The sequence below is a fragment of the Lygodium microphyllum genome, chromosome 3 (assembly GCF_053477565.2).
Source record: "Lygodium microphyllum isolate KBCC chromosome 3, Lygodium_microphyllum_v1.1.10, whole genome shotgun sequence".
NCBI classification, from domain to species: Eukaryota; Viridiplantae; Streptophyta; class Polypodiopsida; order Schizaeales; family Lygodiaceae; genus Lygodium; species Lygodium microphyllum.
The window spans coordinates 114,971,031-114,988,016 of record NC_141137.1 but is presented as its reverse complement, the minus strand read 5'-3'; the positions used below and the strand labels follow the sequence as shown (position 1 = coordinate 114,988,016).

Below are 16,986 nucleotides of genomic sequence, written 5' to 3'. Positions count from 1 at the left end.
GCTAAGTGGTTTGGTATCCCCTCCCCCTCAGGATTCAAGAAAAGCCCCCTTCCTATGGCTTTAATAAGCCTTACCATCGAAAGAATTTAAACCCCCCCTCCCCGGGATTTAACCCCTTCACAAGCGGGCCCTTACACTTCCTTTCCCCCAGTCTCACTTCGGAATTTAGGACCCCGTATTCCACAAAGCCGTGTTTTTAAACTCCATTTCCGTGGATTTCCTTTCCATACATCTCCCATAAAACTTACCATAACCGATTTTTACAAAAAACCCATTTTCATAGCATCCCCACAAAGTTTTAAACCCGTTTCTTTCCAAGTGATTCTCCTCAAGTTCAGTTTATCCACTAGATAAAAAAAACCATCTTTCCTATTGCAACTCCCACAAGTCTTTAAGGCCTTCTAAAGCCGATTCACAAAGGGAGTTTCGTGTACGAAGAGATGGACAAGATCATAACTCTGCGTCCAAGGCGAAAAGACAGAATTCACGATGGCCCCTAAGAAGGCACAAGGCGCAACCGCAGGAGGATCGTCTCCTAACATCCATGTGGACATTTCACCACAAGTCAAGGTTTTTCCTCCTAATTTTTATTTACGTTGTTATAATTCAATCGTGCATGGATGATTTTTGGAGATAGGATGCATTTTTCGTCTTAAATACTTTGACTAATTTAAAAGAGATAGCTCACGATGGAAGAATTCGGTCATTAGTATTTTCAATAAAACAAACAAAATAAAGTGAGCATAAGATTCCTATGCATTTCTAGCAAGTAGTTTTTGTGCATTGCAATGAATTGAAATTAGATTAAGGTCCATATTTACAAAACAGAATTATGAAAGTACACTCCGATTAAGCATGAAAGGAATAAACCACATATTGCATTATTGAATATCTTTTTTTAAAATGATTCTTAAAGAAAGTTATTAGCAACCGTAGGAAATTGCTAGGACTACATGAAGAAGATTTAACTAGGCAAGTGGTCTAAAAATTTAAATTAACGGAAGGGTGTGTAAGTTCTGCATACGACAAATTCATTCGGAAATGAAAGTAGAAAAAGGCTGCATGTTTTAGCATGAATCTTGTTTGGATGTTATATGATGATTAATTGGAATTAGGCTATAACTTAACCTATGCTTTGATCTTAAACCAAAAAGTTAGTGTTCGAAAAGCAACTTACGCGTAGACAATGAATCATGTGGTTATGGAAATGGTAGCATAATTATCTTCAAGAATAGACATGTTAAATTGGCATAAACCTAAACAGCTAAAACCGAGAGGTACTCGTTTAGAAAGGGTTAATTCAATGCAACATATCCCAAAGAGCTAAATAGGGTTAGCACGTTGAGGACATTACTTAGTCGCTTGTATTACCAAATTTGAAACTCCTATACCCTAAATACTTGCCCACATTCATGGAATCTAGGGACAGTAGGACATACTTGCGAGAAAAGATCTAGGGTTTTTACCCTAAGGATCTCTCGCTAAAAAGATGAAACTAGAAACCCTAGGACCGACAATGTCAGCCTAATGCAATCAGGAACGGATTGTTATATCTAATCATGATACCGTGATTAGAAGACATCATTGATGGGTAGAATAGTCCCATAGTTGATGGGACACTTGTGCAATAAGTTGCAGAGTCACATAATCTTGTGATTTGATCACAAGGGAATGGCCAATTTCTCGGAATGAGATTGGAAAAGTCTTACACAAGTTATCTTGCATGAGGATGAATAATCATCCTGATATAGTACCTTTCTTGGGTAAAGTAACCAAGATACAGGGATTGGATATTTGCTTGGAAGCAAAAGACCAATCAATAAATTGAAATAATATATGAATTTAAGGTATTGACTAAGTCGGGTTAGTAGGGTACAACCCTAACCCAGGATCTAGGGTTAACAAATAAACCCTTGGGGATCTTGCCAAGTCGCAATTGATCCGGGATTGAATGCTGAATGCATTCTGAAAGAAGGATTCACTCCTTAGCAGTTGGCCAAATAATGACCACTAGAAATGATTGTGCTTGTAACCATTGTATAGAGCATTGTTTGCTTTGTTTGCTCAAGGAATTAAAGGATGAAAAGATATCTAATGCTTCAGGTTGAAGGCCTGAAGAGAGTGGCAGCTTCAGTTACCCCCGATTGCCTGCCTGACCCTAACCAAGGGGGTTGTTAACCGCGCCGGGAAGATGGACCGAACCTGCCGCGAGAGGTCTCTTCATTGAGCACTACTTGGAGCAGGAGGATGCTTTTGTGCCAGAGGGGGCTTTGGCCGTAAATCCCTTGCCTTTCGGGCCTTGAACAAGAGGCCAATGTGACTCGGGATTGGATCTTGAGGCCCGCATACTAGTCTACAGGCGCAATCTTGGATTAGTAATACCTGTGGACTGTTGGATAGCCTTCGGGCGGATTATGGATAAGCCTACGAGCTGGACTTTATGTATTTCAAAGATAAATATGATAACCTGTTGAAAAGGAACTTGTTTGACATTGTTTTTCTATGTGAAGTTCTATGATTACGTGAAGGAACCAATGCCTAATGGGCTAATTAAAAAAACTGATTGTTACATGTACAACTATATGTGTTAGGTAATTAAATAACTAAAACAGCCTGAGGAAAGTGCGGAGGATGTGGCCAAAGGTCCGTCCTATGGATGGGTGGTCCCGGTTGGCCGGGAACTTTTCTCAATCAAGATGTACAACAGGAAGACTGTTCAAAGAACACGAACAACAAGAGCGTTGACCTAGAGTCTAAGTTATAAATGATCCTGATTTGCGCTATTTTGGGGGAATGGAATGGGACTATGCCTTATGGCAGAGAGGTTGAGCTTCACATCTCTCTCGTTTCCCATTCTCCTTGAACCAAGTGTAGCGTGAATCTTCTTCGGACCTGGCATTTCTGCGTAAAGTAGTTCACTCGGGTTCAACGCCAGTTGCCGTTAGGAAAAGACCAATAGGGAAAACCCTAATTCAGGTCGGTCCTAAGTGGGAACGACCGGAATACTTCCGCTATGTGGCAGACATGGAAAGTCCTAGATCGCAAGCCCCGTAACATTCCATGGGAATGCCAGGCGGAGCTTTCTAGACATCCTTTCCGATGGACTGCTAAGACGTATCCTGAAGATAACAAGTGGACACGTTACAGATAACATCTATCCCTCATCCTACTATACTTTACGTACATTTGTACTTTGTCAACTTTTTCTTGTTCTCTCCTAATTAGACATGCATTCACCTTTAGCAGAGGTTGTTGGGGATAAAGGCACATGTGTCTATACTACCCTATATTTTCTATGCACTTCATGACTACATACATGTACATTGTAGTAGGTGGCAAGTGCCCATCACTATCACTTTATTCTTTACTCTTTTAGTGACTGTTGAATAAGGAAACACTAGTAATACATTGTGATTTTGGGAGCTTCTACTTACAGTGTCTCTTTCTCTTGCTCTCTTGATCCATTCACCATAGCTTTTTCTTTGTTCTTACCTATGTTTATGTTGAGAAATAAGCCAAAGTCTAAGGCATAGTCTAAGCCTTATCATATTGTTGTATGTAAAGTGTCCTTAAGTTTGGGATATCTATCTTTTGAGGATACCATTTTAGTGTGAACTGTTGGAGATATGGTTGGAGAATAATGGAGGAGAAGTTGACATTGAGCTCCTAACCTGTGCTTGTTTCATCTTAGTCTCCCTCTACTTGTAGTTTTGTCATTTGGTATCAGAGCGCAGTGATGGAACAATTGATCCCACCCTTCAAAGTGGATTAACGGGTCCTGCCATAGCTCGAAACGCCGGAAGTGGTCCTGGAATGAGATCATCTATAACTCACATTCCTGCAGCTCAATGATACCCTGTTGGTAGAGAGAAGACGCTTCCAAGTGCTAATGGCAGTGCCAGTTCGTACTATTCTGAACCCTTGCCCTCCTTCAGAGACATGCCCAACTCTGAAAGGCAAATCCTGTTTTTGAAGAAACTTAGCCTGTGCTGTGTGGTCTTCAACTTTATTGATCCTACTGAAAACGTGAAGAGGAAGGAGATAAAGTGCCAGACTCTACTAGATCTTGTTGAATATGTGGCCTTTGGGACTGCAAAACTCACAGAAGCTGTTACTAAAGAATGTTTTAGAATGATATCAGTAAACCTTTTTAGAGCCCTGCCATCATCTGGCCATGAGAATTTAGGGTCAGAGGCTTTTGATCCTGAAGAGGAGGAACCTTCCCTGGAACCAGCTTGTCCACATTTGTAGCTCATCTATGATTTCTTAATGCGTTATGTGAATTCTTCTGAAACTGATGCAAAAATAGCAAAGAGATACATTGACCATTCCTTTGTTTGCACCTTCTGGATATGTTTGACTCTGAAGATTCAAGAGAGAGAGCCTCCTTCTTCTTGCGGCCAGTACAATCATCGTTGTCATCATCATCCTCATTTTAATAGCTCAAACCAAGGTAAGGGTGCCTACAAGCTTTGCAACAGATAAAGCAAGAGTTTTATATGGTCAAGAACAAGCTAGAAACTTTGTTACAGCTAGAGCAACAGATTTGAGCTGCAGGAGGATCTTTGCCTATGATGCAATGATCGGTTTTGGAGGTCAACCCTGTAGTTTGCCAGTTTTTGTTTGTTGTGAGTACAGCCTAAAGAAGCTGTTGGGATAATCAGTAATCATTACCTTTTAAGAAAATACAGAGTTTGTGTTGCTCTGTGCTCATCACAGCAGGAGAGAGTGACATCTTGTAACTGGTTACAGTAAAACCAAGAAGCCAGCTGCTGTCCTGATGAAAAGAAATGCAAGGCTAGGTCCACATCTTGCTGTTGGCAGAATATTATGGATGAAGTGTTCCATTGTAGAAGTGCCAAGTGCAGGGATAGTGTGATTCAAGTTCCATAAATATAGTCCAGAACTCCAGACTATGCCACAATCTACAGAAAAAACCAAATACCTTGCTTGATAGACTTGAGCCAAAAGAAATTTAAAAATTGCAGGAAAAGTGGTCAACTTTAGACCCATGTTTTAATGCATTTTGGGTCATACAGACATTGTGTGGAATCCGATTTGGATGGTTCTTGCTGGGAACTGAATGTATGACATGTTGGCATCATGGATGGATATATATGACAGTTTTTGGACACATGTATGACAGTCATATTGCTGAATACTATTTCTAGATAGATTGTATTGTTGTTTTCTTCTGAATTTGCAGTAGTCATAATGTTTGACACAACATAGATCACTTAGATCGTGGGGGACAAATTGACCAAAGACAACTATAGTGCTTGGTCCTACAGGATGGAGAATTTTTTGATGGGTAGAGATCTATGGGATCTCATAACAGGTGATGATGAATGTCCAGAAGTTCCCGAACATCCAACTGAAGAGCAAAAGAAAGCGTACAAGGATTGGACTGGGAAGAACATGAAGGTTTTGCATTGGATCTCCATATGTATTTCAAAAACATTGATTCCTCATATTAAAAAGGCAAGTACTTGTAAGGAGGCATGGGAAATCATAGAAAAAATGTATGGAACATGTACAGAGGCTCGTAAGATACAACTTAAGCAGAGATTACATGGTGCATGGAGAGGCAATCGCAGTATTAGTGACTATGTGGTAGAAATCAAGCAAATTTCAGAAGACCTTGCATCCATTAATGCGCCTATTGATGATGATGATTTAGTGTTAGTGACATTAAATGGGCTTGGACCAGCTTTTAAATCTTTGGATACCTCTATTTCCATTAGGGGAGGCTCTATGCCTGACTTTGAGGAGCTTATTGGATTACTACTTACAGAAGAAATCAAGTTGGGATTGAATGCATCTAGCAGTGGCAAAAATGCAGGTGGAGATAGTGTCTTCTATCACCAGAGAGGTCGTGATAGCTCATCTAGAGCTAGAGGCTCTTCACCTAGTCGTAGTAATTATGGTTTTGCTTGTGGAAGAGGTAACTTTGGTCGTGGTGACTTCATGCATAGAGGTAGGGGGAGATCTTTCCCTAGAGGTAGAGGACGGTCTAGTCCTTCTTCACAAAGAGATGGCACTTGTCATTATTGTGGGCATTTTGGTCACTTTGAGAAGGATTGTTATAAAAAACAGAATGCTATGTCTAAGGGTCGTGGAAGGACCCAATATGGACACTATGCAGGCACTTATGGTGGTACAGGTTATGGACCTAGAGGTGGATCGCCTAGAGGTCATTTATTTGCTATGGAGAATGTGCTTGGGAGCATGACTCATCCTCCTTGTGAGAATGATTAGTTTTTGGATTGAGGAGCTACAAACCACATGACTCATCATGCTGAGTGGTTCGATAGTAAGGAGCAAGTGCAGAATGATGAATATGTTGCCACTGGTGATGATACTTTACACAAAATTACTCATATTGGTAGTGTGCCACTTGTTACTAAAGATGGGATTGAGAACAAGCTTGGTGATGTACTTTATGTGCCCACAATAACTAAGAACCTAGCATTGGTTGGTCAAATGACAGATCAAGGATTGTAGGTGAGATTCAATAAGTTTGGATGTTTCATTGAAGAGTTCCATAATGGGAGAACTAGCAGGGTGATTGCTCATGGTAGAAAGAAAGGGAGATTGTTTGCTTTGGATGCAGGTACTCCAGTGATTCAAAACTCTATGTATGTTGAGAGAGGACATGGGCAAGATAAGGATGTGGAATTATGGCATAGACGGATTGGTCCATGTTAATTTGCAAAGATTGAAGCAAATGCAATCAAAACAGATAGTCCGTGGTTTACCGCATTTAGGATATTTGAATTTTGATCATGTATGCGAGGCTTGTCAATTTGGCAAGCAGTCCAGATTGCCATTTCCAAAGAGGGGGAGAATAAGCAACTATCCTTTGGAAATAATACACTCAGATATTTGGGGCCCATGTCAAAATGTTTCCATGAGCTAAAAATGTAGATTCTATATCACTTTCATTGATGATTTCAGTAGGATGACTTGGGTGTACTTTATGCAGCATAAAAGTGAAGCATTTGAAAAGTTCTTGGAATTTAAATCTATGGCTGAAAAGCTGTTTGGATGCTACATAAAATGTTTGAGGTCAGATAATGGTGGAGAGTACATGTCATATGAGTTTTGTGACTTCTTGAGAGATCATGGTATCAAAAGGCAATTGACATGCAGGTATACACCTCAACAAAATGGTGTGGCTGAAAGGAAGAATAGGATTATTGCAGAGGTTGCAAGGGCAATGATGAACCAAATGAACATGACATTGTCATATTGGGCAGAAGCAGTGCATACTGCAGTTCACATTATGAATAGGACACCTACAGTCTTGATTCATAATATGTCACCATATGAGAGAATGTATGGCATGAAACCCACTGTTGCATACTTTAGAATCTTTGGATGTGTCTATTATGTTCATGTTCCAGATGATTTGAGAAAGAAGATGGAACCTAAGGCTGTAAAATGCATTTTCCTTGTATATCCTAATGAGAAGAAGGGATACAGATGCTATGATCCAGTGAGTAAGGAAGTATACATAAGCAGGGATGTCAAATTTAGTGAATATGAATCATGGTACAAGCCCAAAATTGTAGTGGATGTTGATTCCTATGAAAGCAATGATGATAATGGCTATGGAAGGAAAATTTCAGCAAACAGTAAGGCTGAAAATCAGCATGTGGAAGATGCTTCAGGACCTCAAGAGAATGTGGAAAGCAGTGGCAGCTACAGTCCATGGAGTGGTAGATTGAGAAATGCACAAAGGAGTGCAGAAGTTGCAAAAGGTAAGAGACCAATGACTGAAAGTTCAGAAGATGAATCTATAGATGATGAGTATGGCATTCCGCATGTTAAAACACCTGGCACTAGAAGTGCAGGAAAGTATGTGCCACCACATGCTAGACCAGATGAGACACATGGTAGTGCACCTCAATTGAGAAGGTCAGAAAGAGTAAGGTATCCAATTGATAGATTGACTTATAATGGGTTCATGAAGATACATTATGCATACATGGTTTCTTATGTACAACATGTGGAGCCTACTTGCTTTGAAGAAGCAGTAGAGAGCAAAGAGTGGAGACAAGCAATGGATGAAGAGATGAATGCACTAAGGAAAAACAAGACTTGGGATTTGGTGAAACTACCTTATTGCAAGAAGTCCATTGGATGTAAATGGGTTTACAAGGTCAAATGTAAGTCGGATGGTTCTCTTGAAAGGTATAAAGCAAGGCTAGTTGCAAAAGGATATTCACTAACTTATGGTTTGGACTATGAAGAAACATTCAGTCCAGTAGCTAAAATCACAATAGTAAGATCGGTAATTGCTTTGGCTTCTATCTATGGTTGGAGGCTTTATCAAATGGATGTGAAAAATGCATTTTTGAATGGCAACTTAGAAGAGGAAGTGTACATGGATCAACCAGAGGGCTATATGGATCCAAAATACTCACATTATGTATGCAAGTTGAAGAAGGCTCTATATGGACTGAAGCAAGCACCAAGAGGATGGTGTGATAGAATCATCAAATTCTTATGCAGTATGGGATTTCAGCAGAGCAAAGCTGATTATTCACTTTATGTGAGGCATACAGAAGATGGTATGGTTGTTGTGGTCATCTATGTTGATGATCTCATTATTACAGGTAACTTGAGAAGGAGATTACTGAAGTCAAGCATGGGTTACATAAAGAGTTTGATATAAAGGACCTTGGTTTGTTGAGATACTTCTTGGGTATTGAGGTTATTGACACACCTCATGGTATATGGCTGATACAAAGGCAATATGCATTGGAGATGTTGGAAAAATATGGCATGACAGGATGCAAACCGGTTGATACACCATTGGATCAAAATGCTAAGTTGATGGATGATGGATCTTATGTTGAGGATGTTACTATGTTCAGAAAGATGGTTGGTAGTCTTATCTACTTGACCATTACAAGACCATACTTGAGTTACACTGTTGGATTGGTAAGTCAGTTTATGCAGAAACCATGCAAATCACATTTGGATGTAGTAAGAAGAGTTCTTAGATATGTGAAGAAGACAACTGGATTTGGGCTGTTTTATGAAAAAGGAATCAAGCCTATATTGTTTGGATACTCAAATGCAGACTAGGCAGGTAGCTCTATGGATAGAAGATCGACTAGTGGCTATGCATTCTCATTTGGATCAGCCATGGTAAGTTGGAGCAGTAAGAAGCAACCTACAGTTGCTCTATCAAGCACTGAAGCAGAATATAGAGGCATTGCATTGGCAGCATGTGAGCAGACATGGCTGAGATTGATCCTATATGACATGGGGATAGAGATTGATGGTGGAGTTATTATGTATTGTGACAATGTTAGTAGCATTATGTTGGCAAAGAACCCAGTCTACCATGCAAGGGCAAAACACATAGAAGTGCACTATCATTTCATTAGAGAAAAAGTCATTGATGGAGAGATTGACTTGGTCCATGTGAAGACCAATGACCAAGTTGCTGATATCTTTACCAAAGCATTAGGTAAAGATAAGTTTGAGTACTTCAGGAGTGCACTTGGAGTCTTATGTGTGCAAGATCATTCTGAGCTTGAGGGGGAGTGTTGAGAAATAAGCCAAAGTCTAAGGTATAGTCTAAGCCTTATCATATTGTTGTATGTAAAGTGTTCTTAAGTTTGGGATATCTATCTTTTGAGGATACCATTTTAGTGTGTGGACTGTTGGAGATATGGTTGGAGAATAATGGAGGAGAAGTTGACATTGAGCTCCTAACCTGTGCTTGTTTCATCTTAGTCTCCCTCTACATGCATTTTTGTTAGTTTATGTGCTTCCACTCAAGCTCTACCTTTCACACTCAGCTTCCATGCCAATTACTCAATAAAATATGCATTAGTCTTGTTACTTTCTTAATACCTTTCACCCTTTTCAATATTTCTCTAGAGCTTCCCAGCATTGATTTTAGCTCGAAAAAGCAACCATTGAGGTCATTGACAGTAGTAGTATTCTCTAGGACAGCTAGCATGATTTGCACTAGCTATTCTGTCTATCCATCCTCAATTATCCTAAGTCATTTCTAGCTTGCTCTAGCCCCTGAATTGCTCCAACATTTAGTATTTCTTGAAGGTTTTGAGGTCAATTATTGATCTATGGTTCATGATAGGTCTCTTTTTCACTATTTGGATAGCAAGTATTCACTTCTCTTATGCTCTACTGATGCTTATGGGATAGGTTTATTATGCACAGATAACACATTAATAATCAAGAAAGGATTTTGGATTGATTAGAGTTTGTTTAGCTCATTATTTGAAGGGTTCTTTGCTAGTATATTATGGGCATCAAGCATTCATTATAAAGCTTATGTATTGAATGCCTACAAATGCTTCAGGGATGCTACATGGATGTATTGATGCATGATATTGGTTATTATGCCTGGATATGCTTACATTGTGCTCTACACTTTTGATTTAAGATCTTATGGTTTCATACTTACTGTGGCTATTTGCTTCAATTGTTTTCCATGTAACGTGTCCACTAGTATCGTCTAGGACACGTCTTAGCAGTCCATAAAAAAGGATGTCTAGAAAGCTCCACCCGGCACTCCCATGGAATGTTACCGGGTTTGCGATCTAGGGCTTCCTATGTCTGCCACGTAGCGGAAGTATTCCGGCCGTTCCCACTAGGATCGACCTGAATTAGGGTTTTCCTCATTGGTAATTTCCTAACAGCAACTAGCATCGGACCCGAGCAAACTACTTTACGCAGAAACGCCTATACCTTAAATACTTGCCACATTCCCTAAATGTAGGGACAATGAATTGTAATCGTAAAGGAACCAGGGTTTGTCCTTGAGAATCTTACAAAGATGAAGTTGGAAACCCTAGGTCTAACGACGTCAGCTTAAAGAACCGAAACAAATTGTTTCGTGACTCCATTGTCTCATAGTTCTATGCGATGCTTGCGTAGCAAATGCAGAGTCATATGATCTTGTGATTGGATCACAAGAGAATGGCCAAAGTCTCGCAATGGGGTTGGCGGATCCTTACACAAGCTATCTTGCAAGAGGATGAATACTTTAGTATCCTTCTTGAGTAAGGAAGTTTGTTTGAAAACTAATGACCAACCGATAAACTTAAGGTTTGACCAAGTCGGGTTAATAGGGTACGCCCTAACCCAGGATATAGGGGATTTTGCCAAATTGCAAGTTATCCCGAATCGAGTGCTGGACGCATTTGAAAGGAAGGATTCATTCCTTAGCAGTTTGCCAACAACAAAAACGATTAATGGAAATGTTTGTGCTTGCTATAGATTTAAGAGCACTGTTTGGCTTTGTTTGACCAATGTATTAAAAGATAAATGGATATCTATACTTCAGGTTGAAGTCCTGAGGGGAGATGCAGCTTCAGTTACCCCCCGACTACCTACCTGACCCTAACCAAGGGGGTTGTTGACCGTGCCGGGATAGTGGACCGAACCCGCCACAAGAGGTCTCTCCGTTGAGCGCTACTTGGAGCAGAAGAACGCTTGGGTGCCAAGGGGGCTCTTGTCATAAATCCCTCGCCTTCCGGGTCCTGCACAAGGGATTAACGTGACTCAAGATTGGATCTCGAGGCCCGCATAATAGTCTACAGGCGGAAACTTGGATTAGTGATCCCTGTGGATTGTTGGATAGCCTTTGGGCGGATTGTGGATAAGCCTACGGGCTGGACTATTTGTATTTCAAAGCTAAATATGATAACTTGTTAATAAGAACTTGTCTGATATTGTTTTTCTATGTCAAGTGATAAGATTACGTGAAGGAACCAGTGCCGAACGGGTTAATTAAAGAAGCTGGTTGTTACATGTCCAACTAATGTGTTAGGTAATTAAATAACTAAAACAACTCGAGGAAAGTGTGGGGGATGGGCCATAGGTCCGTCCTACGAAAGGGTGGTTCCGGTTGGCCGGGAAATTTTCTCAAATCGCGATGGACAGCAGGAGGATCGTCAAAGAACACAAAACAACTAAAGCGTTGACCTAGAGTTAAGAGTGGACCCGATTTATGCTGTTTTAGGGGAAAGGAATGGGACTATGCCTTATGGCAGAGAGGTTGAGCTTTGCATCCCTCTCGTTTTCCATTCTCCTTGAACTAAGTGCAGCGTGAATCCGCTTCGGACCTGGCGTTTCTACGTAAAGTAGTTCGCTCGGGTCCGACGCTAGTTGCTGTTAGGAAATGACCAATGAGAAAAACCCTAATTCAGGTCGATCCTAGTGGGAACGGCCGGAATACTTCCGTTACATGGCAGATGCGGGAAGCCCTAGATTGCAAACCCCGTAACATTCCATGGGAGTGCCGGGCCGAGCTTTCTAGACATCCTTTCTGATGGACTGCTAAGACGTGTCCTGGACGATACTAGTGGACTTGTTACAGTTGGTATCAGAGTGAACCAAAAACGGAATTGTTTTATGAAATCTTAATAAGAAGAAGTAAAGCAAATGTTACTGTCCAAACATTTCATTACCTTCAATGCTGTCTTGCAGAATTAGGAAACGTGGAACAAGTTCTTAGTATTTCGAATCATGTTTATGACTGCAACGCATTCTCTGCATTATCGACAAAGGGTTGAGATGATGAACATCCTAGAGTAGATCTATAATCCATCACCTTTGTACATGGAACGAAGATGGATGGGTGCCTCAGGAATCTACTATATAGCCGCCCACTGGTTTGCTTATCTACAAACCAACCTAAAGAGGATCAAGTGGTTGGAAGTATTCATTTTTGTAGAAGCTCACGTAAACTCAACTTTACATATTCGAGGTCGGAGGGTTGAGATGAACTCATATGTATATGAGGATGTAACCGGTGTAATCCCCACCGACAAGATTAAAGTATTGGGCCGCCATGAGAAGTATGGATTTCAACGGAAAGGATATCCTAAACTTCCAATGACTTACCGATTCCTGAAGATCCATGATCCGAAACCATACTATTATATAGTTCCTGTAGATAAATGTAATACAACGTTGTTCTCCCCAAACTAAATGTAACAATTGGCTTATCATCACAAGAAATGTTGTATTCCAAAAGGGCTATGCCCATATAAATACAAATAAGACTTCTTTTTATCAATGTCTGATTGTGCAAGAGAATTGATAAAAAGTTAAGTAGCTACATTGTTTACGTGATAGCTGAATTGAAGATGTAATATAAATCAATAACGATTATCATATAATAACATTAAGAAACCTTTATCCAGGCACAACCCCAGGTACAGGTTCCTAATTCGCCTCCTACATCAAGTACTGCTGTAATCCAGGAGAAGAAGTTTCTTCTCAAGCGAATTAAGCCACTCGAGTTTGACGGGAGAGACAGATTTGCTCAAGCTGATGCTGAAATTTGGATTGAATCCATGGAGGATTACTTCGAAGCAGCTAGTACTGCACCCGCCAATCAGGCTATGCTCGCCAAGCTAAAGCTAACCGGCGAAGCCAGGCTTTGGTGGAAGCAATGGTGCAGGAATCAAGGGATCGCGAAGGGATTCGTTACCTGGGAGAAGTTGAAGAAAGCCGTGAAAGGAAGATATTTACCACCTGCTTATCGCACACAGAAAATGAATGAGTTCTACGAGCTAAAACAACTGGGGCTCACGCTTGATGCATACTATTCTAAATTTGTCTCACTTCTTAAGTATGCACCACAGATGGAAATGACACAGCAGGTGTCCAAATTTTGTGCGGGTTTAAATCCACCACTCAATACCCGTCTCGAATCTATGCATCCATCAGATCTTCAGGACACACTCATTCTAGCGGCGCCTATAATTCAGGAGGTGCAGTCTAGACCAAGGGGTAACAAAGCTTGGTCTTACAATGACCCAAACAGAGGAGCATTCAGACCTCAAATGAAGAGAGTTCAAGGTCATAATCAGGGACAAAGAAAGAAAGCAAGGACAAATAACGTCAACAACTTTGTTCCTACTCAAAGTAATGGCTGAAACCTCCGTTGTTTCCACTGCAACAAACCCGGTCACTTCAAGAGGCAATGTCCCAAGCTTAGTGGAGGACATTGCCAAGCGCCTTTCCAAGGAACGGGCCGTGGTCAAGGAGCTGCTACCCGAGGCAGAGGAAGAACCACCTGGATTGCTAGTAGGCAAATGTGCGAAGAAGAAGAAGAAGAACAAGATTCAACCATGGAAGTACAGTTTGAAAGGGCGACAGTCCATGCCGCCCTACACAAGAAAGGCCCGAATCGCGAGTTCTCGGTGATTCAGACACCGTCGGACTATCAAGGTAAAAGTTTTAAGACCTTGATTGATTGGGGCAGTACACATTCCTTCATCTCACCAGCATGTGCAAAAAGATTAGGAGTAGCCACAGTAGAAGCATCTACCCTGCTTGTGGAATTGGCAAATGGTCATGAGGTTACTTGTACCAGGCAAACTGCTAAGGTGGAATTCTTTCTGGGAGGATAGAAGACTTCGGTCAAATTCAGAGTCATGAATTTAGGTATCCATGAGTATCTACTTGGAATGGATTGGCTTAAGCCTAATGATGCCCACATTCATTGTGGAAAAGGTCAATTTTCCTTTCGAAACTCTGAAAAGGAATTAGTCACAACTCAAGGTGAAGCTGGAGTGCTGAGAATCCAATTGGCCAAAATATCTCGAATCATAAAAGGAGTCAGAAAAGGATTACCTGTCTACTTGATCAAACTCAACAAGTTAGATTAGAAGCAAAAGCCTAATGAAGGACCTTCTTGGCTAAAGGAATACGCGGACATATTCCCTGAAGAGTTGACTGAACTCCCGCCTCAAAGAGACGTGGATCATGAGATTAAGTGAGTACCAGGAGCTACACCAATTGCAAAGAGACCTTATAGAATGTCCATACCAGAAGCAATTGAGCTGAAAGAAAAACTCAAGCAACTGCTAGATCAGGGCTACATCCGTCCTAGCAATTCACCGTGGGGAGCTCCAGAAAAGATGGGACACTTCGACTATGTATTGATTATCGAGGATTGGATCAAGCAACGGTCAAGAATAAGTACCCTATTCCTAGAATAGATGAGCTTCTTGACCGTCTTCAGGGTGCAAAGATATTCTCCAAAATTGATCTCAGGTCAAGTTATTATCAAATAAGCATTAGGGGAGTTTTGAGGTCTCGAAAATGCCTTTTAGGATGTGGAGAGAGAGTGCTCTAGACCAATAAGAGCAAAGCCTCCGTAACGGAACTTCTATTTAAAAAAAAAATCATTTTACAAAAATATATAAATATGATAATATTACGAATTTGTATTTTTATTATGTATTTTTAGTCTCTTATATTCGTGATTATGACATCTTTTGCATTAATGGCATAGAGTCTTGGCTACTTTTATTTAATGATGTTTCTAGATTAATGATAATGATTGATGTAATCAAAATTCAAATTGGTGAAAAGCATGGCGCTCAGTTTTTTCCCTCCTTTCTTTTATTCCTCTATTGTTTTTCCCTCCGTTATGGTAGCCTAGTCCTCTGTGTGTGTGTGTGTGTGTGTGTATGTGTGTGTGTGTGTGTGTGTGTGTGCATGTATCTCTCTCTTCTACCATGGATACAAAAATTCGACCTTCAACAAGGCGTCCAAGCTCCCAAATCACATCCATATCAGTGTTTAACTCATTCCAAACTGATGGAAGATGGATTCCTACTATCATTAGCAAAGGTAGTTGGATCACCATGCAACAAGCAAAACGTGAAAAAAGGCAAAGACATGAGAGCTTGTTTATTTCTGCTTGGAAGGGCAGAGTCCGAGATTTTAAGCTTGGAGCAAATAAGAATAGCATCAAAGATGTACTAGTGCAACATGTGTTCATGCATAGAGAGCTGTGTTTGAAACCTGGATCTTCAAAGCTTCCAATGCATAGACCAAATTGTAAGAATTTGATTCTTAAGGTTTTTCCTTTCTTAAACATGGTTTAGGTTTTTCCATTATAATATTTGTTTGTCTTGTAGATGTCTATCCCTCTAATATTGAGGAATGGCAACCAGTGGAATCTATTATTGATGTTATTGATGTTATACATGGTTCAATTGGAGAAGAAATGTATAGAGGCAAAAAGAAGAGAGAGCTTGCAGAGAATGGAATATTCTTTTATGACCATTCTTATGTTATTCCTATGCGGCGTTGTCAATGGGGATCAATAAAACTCCTTCCTTTGCCAGATTTTTCAAGCTTTGAGTGGCCTTTGCCAAGTCCAGCTACTAGTGAGGGCTATAGATGTAAGATATTTTCTGAGATCCAGAAAGCACTAAAATCTAATATCTCAAGTAGGCTAAGCAAAGTTACTTTATTTATGCCTATTAATATATTTATTGATTTCTTCTCTAATATGGAGATAAGAATAACAAAAACCATGCTTTCAATGAAGAGACTAACATATGATCATATCATACAATTTGTTGATGAAGGATGGGATACAAGGATAGAAGGAAAAATTATATGTAAGATAGATCAAGACTCTATAGCTTGCAAATATATGATTGCTACTCAAAATTTTATCCTTAGCTTTTACTATAGTCGATGGCATTTTGTTGGTAGTAGTCTAGTTGCTTTAGACCAGAATCTTAATGATTTCAGCAAGGATTCTATAGTGGATCTTGATATTTGGTTCAACGAGGATATTATTGCAATCTTAGAGATTAGAAAATCATGTATGCTACATCAAGTGAGGATGGATTTACAAAATGAAGACATTGAACTACCATGCTCCTTTGTATTCCAACTTGACAAGAAACGAGTAAGTTTTCATATCATATTATATCTACTTAGATGTATATCAAGATCTCACTTTCTAACTAACAAACATTTGTAATTTATTTTTTGCAGATATCGAAAAGGAGAGAAAATAATATACACTGCAAGGACATTCAAGAAAAGATATCTTTACTATCAATATAAAATATATGTACAAATTTTGTAGCAGATGTCTATCTGCCATCTCTATGAGATATACAAGGGCTGAAGGGCAAATTTCTATATATGAAGGCTTACAAGGCGATATGGCAAGGC

At 40.0% G+C, this 16,986-nt stretch overlaps 1 pseudogene; it reads left to right on the top strand.

The window, feature by feature from the left end:
• The first annotated feature begins 3,939 nt into the window (after positions 1-3,939).
• Positions 3,940-4,251, top strand: LOC148038786 (serine/threonine protein phosphatase 2A 57 kDa regulatory subunit B' theta isoform pseudogene; annotated as a pseudogene).
• The last annotated feature ends 12,735 nt before the right edge of the window (positions 4,252-16,986 follow it).